The 8,229-nt window shown below is 37.9% G+C and overlaps 1 long non-coding RNA gene across 1 annotated transcript; it reads right to left on the bottom strand.

The window, feature by feature from the left end:
* Positions 1 to 362: 362 nt before the first annotated feature.
* On the bottom strand, positions 363 to 2,229 carry LOC110864072. The gene is made up of 3 exons (XR_002549599.2): positions 2,133 to 2,229; positions 1,117 to 1,169; positions 363 to 540 (listed from the first exon to the last, which is right to left on the bottom strand). It is a non-coding gene; the product is annotated as an uncharacterized LOC110864072 (long non-coding RNA).
* Positions 2,230 to 8,229: the final 6,000 nt, after the last annotated feature.

Below are 8,229 nucleotides of genomic sequence, written 5' to 3'. Positions count from 1 at the left end.
CATATATTTTGGAATGTGTATTTGTGCCTTTTGTTTGTAAAAATGTTTGTTCCCTGGATCTGGGCGTTTTGTGTATGCAATGAAAACATGTTTGTAAAAGCGTTTTCGTGAGAGCCCTATTGATCGTAGTCTAGACTCGAGAATGAATCCTAGTTCGCTACGATCGAAGCTCTGATACCAAGCTGTCACACCCTGACTTTTGCGGAAGCGTGATTATGGGGTGACTTACTTGTTATCATTGCATTCAACCATATCAAACAATCTATATGATAATACCAAAGATTTGTCATCCATAAAATGAGTTTAAAACATAACAACATTGTCTAAAACGTAGACTTCAGAATTTAAGTTTTACAAACCAGATGAATTGTGTAAAAGTTTACTAAGGACTCGTCAAAGATAATAGTTGTAATCCAAGTTTGGAAGCCGTGTCTCGTCCAGAATTAAGACACACTGGCCAAACCTAAAAACCATGGATTACATCTTTATACTTAATCATGACTTGAAATTCCAACGCCCGCCAGATCCATACTTAATTTCCTGAAATACATGTAGTTTGGAAAACATCAACAAAAGTTGAGCGAGTTCATGTGTATGTGAGTCTGTATAAATCATTAATGTGTGTCTGTATAGATTGTGAAATATGTCGGTAAAAATGTATGTCCTTGGTATGTAGCAATAAGGAAAAACAGATCAATTAATGTGTAGCTAATACATTAATAAGTGACATGGTCTAGGAAGCACTCAAACCTGTAACGCGTATTTCATACCGGTCCTTCCGGCGGAACGACATAGTCACCACATGCAGCCACACGCTGGCCCATGTGTGGGGCTCGCAACACCCAATAGATCTATCACTCATGCCTCTCGGTCCTTATACAAGGATTAATGGTCTTACGATAATAGCCTATCCATTCACGTGATCTAACAGTAAATTCCTTAGCTAATCATACCATGTATAAAAGTGTCTGTAAATGTCTGTAATGTCTGTAAAAGTCTTTAATGTCTGTAAAAGTCTGTAAATGTCTGTAAAAGTCTGTAATAATTGTAACATGTATTTCACCCCCGAAGTATAAAACTGAAAACAGTTAAGAGAAAAGGGGGACATGAACTCACAGTATTGCGTCTTCGGTACTCGTAACCCAAATCTCCTCAGCAAACACGACTACCTACAATGGTCTAACGTCTATTAGACGGACGGGCCGTGCCTTGGCTTAGAGTTTAGTGTTTTGAGTTACGTTACATTGGCATTATGTTGTTAAAATAATAATAATTATTTTAACTTTATTAGAAAAATAGTTAGACAACTATTTCGTATTTATTTTCTCAAATGTTTTACTAAGTGTTCGGATTCTCGGAAAATTTCGGCAGAGTCTCCTCTGTAAATAGAGGTGTCCATGCTTAAATAGCATATCATTTTCTTTTATATATATCCAGTAGTTCATTTTCAATCATCAAACCGACATATCGACAAACAAAACGTTACTTACTTTATTTCAGCTTTATTACTCAAAACCAGACTGTTTTCGAGGATTTTTATAAAATAGTTAACCTTTTCTAAAAATTACCAAATTTTCACAGAATGTCACACATATTCCAAAGTTTATTGTGTAAAAATATCAAAGTCCAATTCGTTACCCAAATTTTATAGAAAATCATTTTCTCGACTGCAATCAGATTTGTTACCTTCTGATCGCAGTTTACGGAAATATTCACTAAAAATCAACCGTAAGTCCGTTTGACGAAATTCCAGTTGGAGGGTCGTCCTGACAATGGTGTCTATCTACTGTAAAAATTTCATGAGTTGATTTTACTCAGGTTTTAAGTTGTGACTCCGAAAATAACCCACTTTTTCTGCAGTAAAAATGCAGCTTGAGCTGCTGTCCAAAAATAACCTTTTAAAAATAGTAAACGGTCTCGAAAAATTATGATTCCAGCGCCATTTGTTTAGTTATTCCAAAATACTCATTTTAGGCTTTAGAAAATCCACTTTTCGACTTAAAATGATCCCGTTACAGCCTGTTGAAGTTGGCTGGAAATCCAACTCAGCAAGCTGTTTGAGTTTTTGTGTGAGCAAAACAATCAACAATCGAACAAGAATCGAAGTGAGGCAAGAGTATGAATGGACTTACTACTAGCACAAGGCTAGGGTTGTAATCTTAGGATGAGATGACAAGAAATGATGGTGAGAAAGGCCTTGAACAAAGCTTCTTGAGAGCACCTCAACTTCTTACTCCTATGGAGGATCTTGGAGCTTGGAATAGGGTTTGTTAGTGAAAGAGATGAAGTTGTGAAGGTAGGAGATGATGAATTTCAGTTATGGTGAGAGGAGAAGGGTATGTTGGCCGATTTTTAGAAGGAGGAGGGAGAGAGGAGTAGTAATCTTGAGGAATGATGGCATATTTCTTGGAAATCAAAGGCCACCCTAACCCTATAGTCATCATTAGTTAATTCTTAGCCAATCAATGATCAAGAGAATATAAACTAAATCTAAACAAAATATTTTGGTAATCATTTTGCTGGAAATTCGGTTGGGGGGGGGTAATGTGTAAATATTTGGTAATTAGTAGGTAACTATTAGAAGGTTAAGGGTATTTACAAGTATAGTGGGTGTATGTCATGTTTACATGGTGCATAGGGATTTTTGTGACCATGATTAATTTAAAATACTAAAATAATATTTCTAACAATATTTTCATGTCCCGGGTAATGTCTGGTTGTTCGGTTTCGCATCGTTCCGTAAAAGCGTTTAATTGACCCGTAAAGCGTCTTTTGTGCATCTTTTTGTAACGAAATTAATTCCAACACTTAGGAAAGTGTCCAGGACTACTTAGTCAACATTATGAATAATATGAGCGTGTTAAAAACTGAATTGTTATTAAAAATGTGGAATTCTGTAATTAAATTGCGTTTTAGGCACTTTCCGGCACTCAAACTATCACCTAGTGACATAGTCTTATGGTCCTCACTTCCCTACACTCCATACTGGTGTAGTGTTTTATCCCTGGCCCATACTGGCCTAAAAATAGTGTCTGTCTATGTGCTGGCATTGTCAGCATGTGTCTGAGTTATTTGCTCACTGTACTAACTGTGCTTTGTGCATCAGGTTGTCACTAAGAGTCTGTATGAAATAATTGAAGTGACTGTATGTAAGAATGCACATGTATGTTTGTAATCTAAATCAGTAAGCAGTTTAAAGTGTCAGTTGTAATCAAGCACAGTCATTAAGCTCATAATTAAAATTAATTAATTGTACGGATGCATGCAAAATTGACGGTTGTCACAACATCCATCTCATGAATAAGTGATGTTTAATCACAGTGCTTACATCGTATCATTAGTATCATCTAAGAGTCAAGTTCTCCTGTTTCTTGGTGCGACGACACTAACCTGAGCATGAACTTCCTCTCTCTGCATGCATCCGAAAATCAAGTTCCTCATCAGTAAGTGATTTCATCACATCGGGCTTGTTTTCAATCTCAAATAAGTGAGCTTTCTTACATCCTATACGTCAAACAGATGATAAATAGTATACTCACTTGTGAGATGAACTATTGCACATACCTTGATACGAGAACGTGTCGTGAGTGGATGAACATTGGTTAGTAAGTATAAATCATTGAAGTAAGTGTATCCCGACACTATATGATTACATCTTATTGTTGAGTCTAGGTGGATCACAATACTGATAATTATCATAGGATGTTTATCTAAATTGCTATCTAATCTAACAACAAGTGTGTTTTGGTAGGACCATACGCTGATATGATTCTCATACCCTTGAAACTCGCAAATTTATTGTCTATAAATATTTATTCACTGCTTTTAGTCTCTAGTTTTGAAAAATTCAAAATATCAAAAATATTATAGGTGTCTTTTCATTTAAATCTTTATAAAAACCAAAAAGATTTTATTTCTATCTTAGTTTTGATGGACCGATGTTGGAACTCGAATCTATCCCACCTGAAATCTGACCGAAGCCGAAAAACATTCATTCTAACTTATGCATTTTCATAATGGTCCAAGTTAACAAATCTTTGAATGTTAAGGGGATAAAATTGAAAATTTTGAAAATTATAAGGTAATGTCGTTTGGTTTTGGTTTGGTGTTGTCCTTTGGTCTTGGAGGCTATCGTCAAACGAGATGGGTGTTATTTTTTTGATATCGGTCAAACCACAACACCTTGTCGTTTGAACTATGAAGTTGGTTGGTGTTTGGTTGTTGTTTGGCAAAACCACAAACGACATGGGGTTATTGTTTGGAAATAACACTTGTTGTTTGAAATAGAATGTCATTTGGCTTGATATCAAACGACATTAGAGGGTTATAAATATGGAAGGGGTATTATTTAGGTTCACTTCATCACTTTCACTTGACCAGTTTTCTATGCTAAACCCCAACGTTACTCTGCCGAAATTTAAAGTTTTGTCTTATTATAAAAACCATCATCAACATAAAAGGTAATAGAGAGAATCATTTCTTCGTTTAAAACTTCACCAAAACATCACAGTGTTTATCAATTTTGTATTAAACCCTAAGTCACTTGAACATCTAAAACATGCATATTATTCAAAATTGAGACTTAGGATAGGTTCATCTGCATTTTATGAGTATTATCTTGCTTTCATTTGATCTGTAACTTGATGAACTGTGTTTTGATTGTTGGAGCCCTAAACGGACCAAACCGAGCCTAACATTTGCGTTTTAATGGTTAAACGGCAAAATTGTTAAGTAGGTTTTCCTGATTGGTATGTTTAGGATATAGATCAATTAAGTTTTCATACAACAACCATATTTTTGAAATTTGAAAATTATTGTTGCGGGATGTTGGTTGGATAACAAAATGACATATGAGTATGATATGCAAAGTCAAATGATATAGGTCTATGATAATTAAGTCAAATAACAAAAGGGTTCTTGTTTGACCTTGGTGTCGTTTGATATCATGTGTTGTCGTTTGATCCTTGTTGTTTGGATCTTTAGGATGTCGTTTGGTCTATCCAAGTGACATTGGTTGCCACTTGAATATGACCTTGTCGTTGGACTCTCCATGTTGTTGTTTGATGTTCTTGTCATTGGGGTCATCATGCTTGTCGTTTGGGATATCTAAGTGACAATTGTTGTCACTTGGAAGTACCCTTGTCGTTTGAACCAACACTAAATTTTCGAATGAAAATTTTCTAAGTCTGGTTGATTGAATAGCTTATGTGTCTCATTACACATTAGTTGTTTGTGTGTGCTCATATGATACCTAAGCAAGCTAAGGGCAAGAAAGTAAAGTCTGGAGAGGATAAACTATGGGACCCATGACATAACATGTGTGCTTTCTTAGATCCACATAATCAACATGCAGATAACATGTGTGCTTTCTTAGATCCACATAATCAACATGCAGATGGTTATGAGATGACATGTGAATCTCTTTTGCAGCTTAACAAGACATACTTGTCTCTGCAATACAAGTGCTTTTTGCATGTGTTGATTCACTGCTTAGGCATAAGAAAAGCAGGTTACGATATGGCATGTGAATCTCTTTTAGTCGTGATGACTGCGTTGACACTCAACAAGAACTTCTGTTATTCAAAGATGATTCTCAAGCACATAAAAGAAAACCTAGCAAGAAGGCAAGAAATGCAAACAAGTTCTGGATGTATCTGAGGTTTGTGTAGATGATCTTAGATATAAAGATACTGAATCCTCCCAAAGCAAAAGATGATATTCTATTGATCAATGTTATGAAGGAAGACAATCTGTAAATATTGAAAATGAAGAACAAGTTTAATGAAGGATCTATTCCGAGGAAGATGATCGGTTCTCTTGGCAATATAGAGTATGTGGCTCTTGAGAATGATAGGTGGAGACATGCTGAAAGTGATTGGGATAATGAAGAACTAGTTCTTGATGCTTTATACGAAAGGAAGATAAAATATGAAGAATCTGGTAGTAGCAAGAAGATGGAAAAAGGGAAAGAAAATAATAGTTGACTTGATAGGGTTAGGGTTAAGAAACTTAGAGGAGAAGATACGTAATTCTCTGGATGCAGCATCCAGGAAAATCAGTTGACTTATAAACCAAAAACAAATACCAAGTTCACAATAGTCATCCACAAAAAATAGAAAAAAAAGCCATAATAGTCCCTGAACTCATGCAAATAAAAACAAACGAAATATTAAACGTATCAAGACTCCCTTCTTAGCCACTTTTGTCCTCAAGAGTGAGCTCCGAGAAATCCGGAAACCGCAACTTCAAATCATCAAGGAACTCCCATGTAGCATCTTGTACCGTTTGCCCCTTCCAACTCACCAAAACTTTCATAGCAGCTCGATTACTACGTTTCACCAACTTATGGTCAAGCACGGCTTGTGGCTGGAGCATAAATCGGGAGTCATTCGACAGCGGAATTACCTTAGTAGGCGGCCCAACAGCCCCCTTGAGAAACGAAACATGGAAAACCGGGTGTATTTGAGCTTCTTCCAGCAAATCCAACTTATACGCAACCGAACCCATCTTTTCCACAATAAAAAACGGACCGAAATACTTTGGAGTGAGCTTGGAATGTTTATGAATCCGCAACGAATTTTGCATGTACGGTTGTAATTTAAGGTAAACCCACGTACCCGGTTCAAAGCTCCTCTCCGAGCGATGCTTATTCGCTTGTTGCTTCATACGATTCTGCACCTTCAACAATGATTGTTTCAACACTTTTACCGCAGCCCCTCGATCTTGCATCATCTCATCCACGCTTTTATCCACCGCATCTTTAGGAATATACGGAATGTGCAAAGGAGGCCGGTATCCGTAAAGAGCCTCGAATGGACATCGCCCTAAAGATGAATGGAACGAAGTGTTATACCACCATTCCGCTAGTGCCACCCACTTAACCCACGTATGGGGTCGATCCATCACCATGCACCTCAAATACCCTTCCAAACACCGGTTCACCACCTCGGTTTGGCCATCGGTTTGAGGATGGTAAGCCGTAGACAATTTAGCTTCCACCCCTTGAAGATGTAAAAATTCGGTCCAAAATAAGCTCAAGAATATCGGGTCTCTATCAGAGACGATAGAATTTAGACAACCATGTAGTTTATAGACAGTATCTAAAAACACTTGAGCTACATCCTTGGCCGAAAATGGGTGACCCAACGTCATAAAATGACCATATTTCGTGAGTCGATCCACCACCACGAAAATGGTATCCTTGCCCTTAACCTTTGGTAAACCACCAATAAAATCCATCGATATGTCAGTAAAAATCATGTCTGGAATCGGTAACGGCTGTAGTAGACCGGGCGAAGCGACATTTTCATGTTTGGCCCGCATACACATGTCACACCCCCGTAACACCCGTCGCACCACCTTGGTTATACCTTCCAGAAAAACAACCCCTTCACCCGTTGAACCGTCGCCCGAACACCCGAATGGCCCCCAATCGGCAACTCGTGGCAAAGCTTGACTATCTCCTCCCGAAATATTTCGTCACCCCCTACTACCATTCGATTTCCCTTACACAGCCATTTCCCATTCCACTTGAAATTTGGAACATTGCCTTCTGTTTCCCATTTTTAATAATGTTTTGCACATCAATGTCCCTCTGTTGACTATCGATGATTTTTTTCAAAAGTAGGGTCTCAATTTGTGATACCGTTGTGACAAATAAATCCGTACCTTGCACCCGAGATAAGGCATCCGCTGCGACGTTTTCTTTTCCTTTTTTGTACTCGATGTAGTAGTTATAACCCATCAATTTAGCAAGCCATTTACGTTGTAACGGAGTGGTCACCTTTGGGGTTAGGAGGTGCTTGAGGCTTTTTTGATCGGTGCGAATAATGAAAGAGCTCGTGATGAGATAATAATGCCATTGCTTAATAGCCATCATGATTGCTAGCAATTCTTTTTCATAAACCGAAAGAGCATATTTTTTAGGTGATAAAGCTCGGCTCAAAAATGATACCGGATGTCGATCTTGCATGAGAACCGCCCCCACTCCTCCTTCCGACGCGTCAATCTCGATTACGAACGGCTTGGTTACATCAGGTAGCGCCAGTACCGGGGCCAAAGAAAGCGCCTCCTTGAGGTGATCAAATGCGTTTTGAGCCTCAGGATTCCATCGGAACGCATCTTTTTTAACAAATCCATGAGTGGTTTAGCAATTATTCCAAATGATCGAATGAACCGCCGGTAATATCCGGCTAACCCCAAGAACCCCCGAAGCTGTTTAATTGTTTT

The sequence above is a fragment of the Helianthus annuus genome, chromosome 6 (genome assembly GCF_002127325.2).
Source record: "Helianthus annuus cultivar XRQ/B chromosome 6, HanXRQr2.0-SUNRISE, whole genome shotgun sequence".
Taxonomy (NCBI): Eukaryota; Viridiplantae; Streptophyta; class Magnoliopsida; order Asterales; family Asteraceae; genus Helianthus; species Helianthus annuus.
Note: the sequence above shows the minus strand (reverse complement) of the source record. Positions and strands in the feature narration are given on the sequence as shown.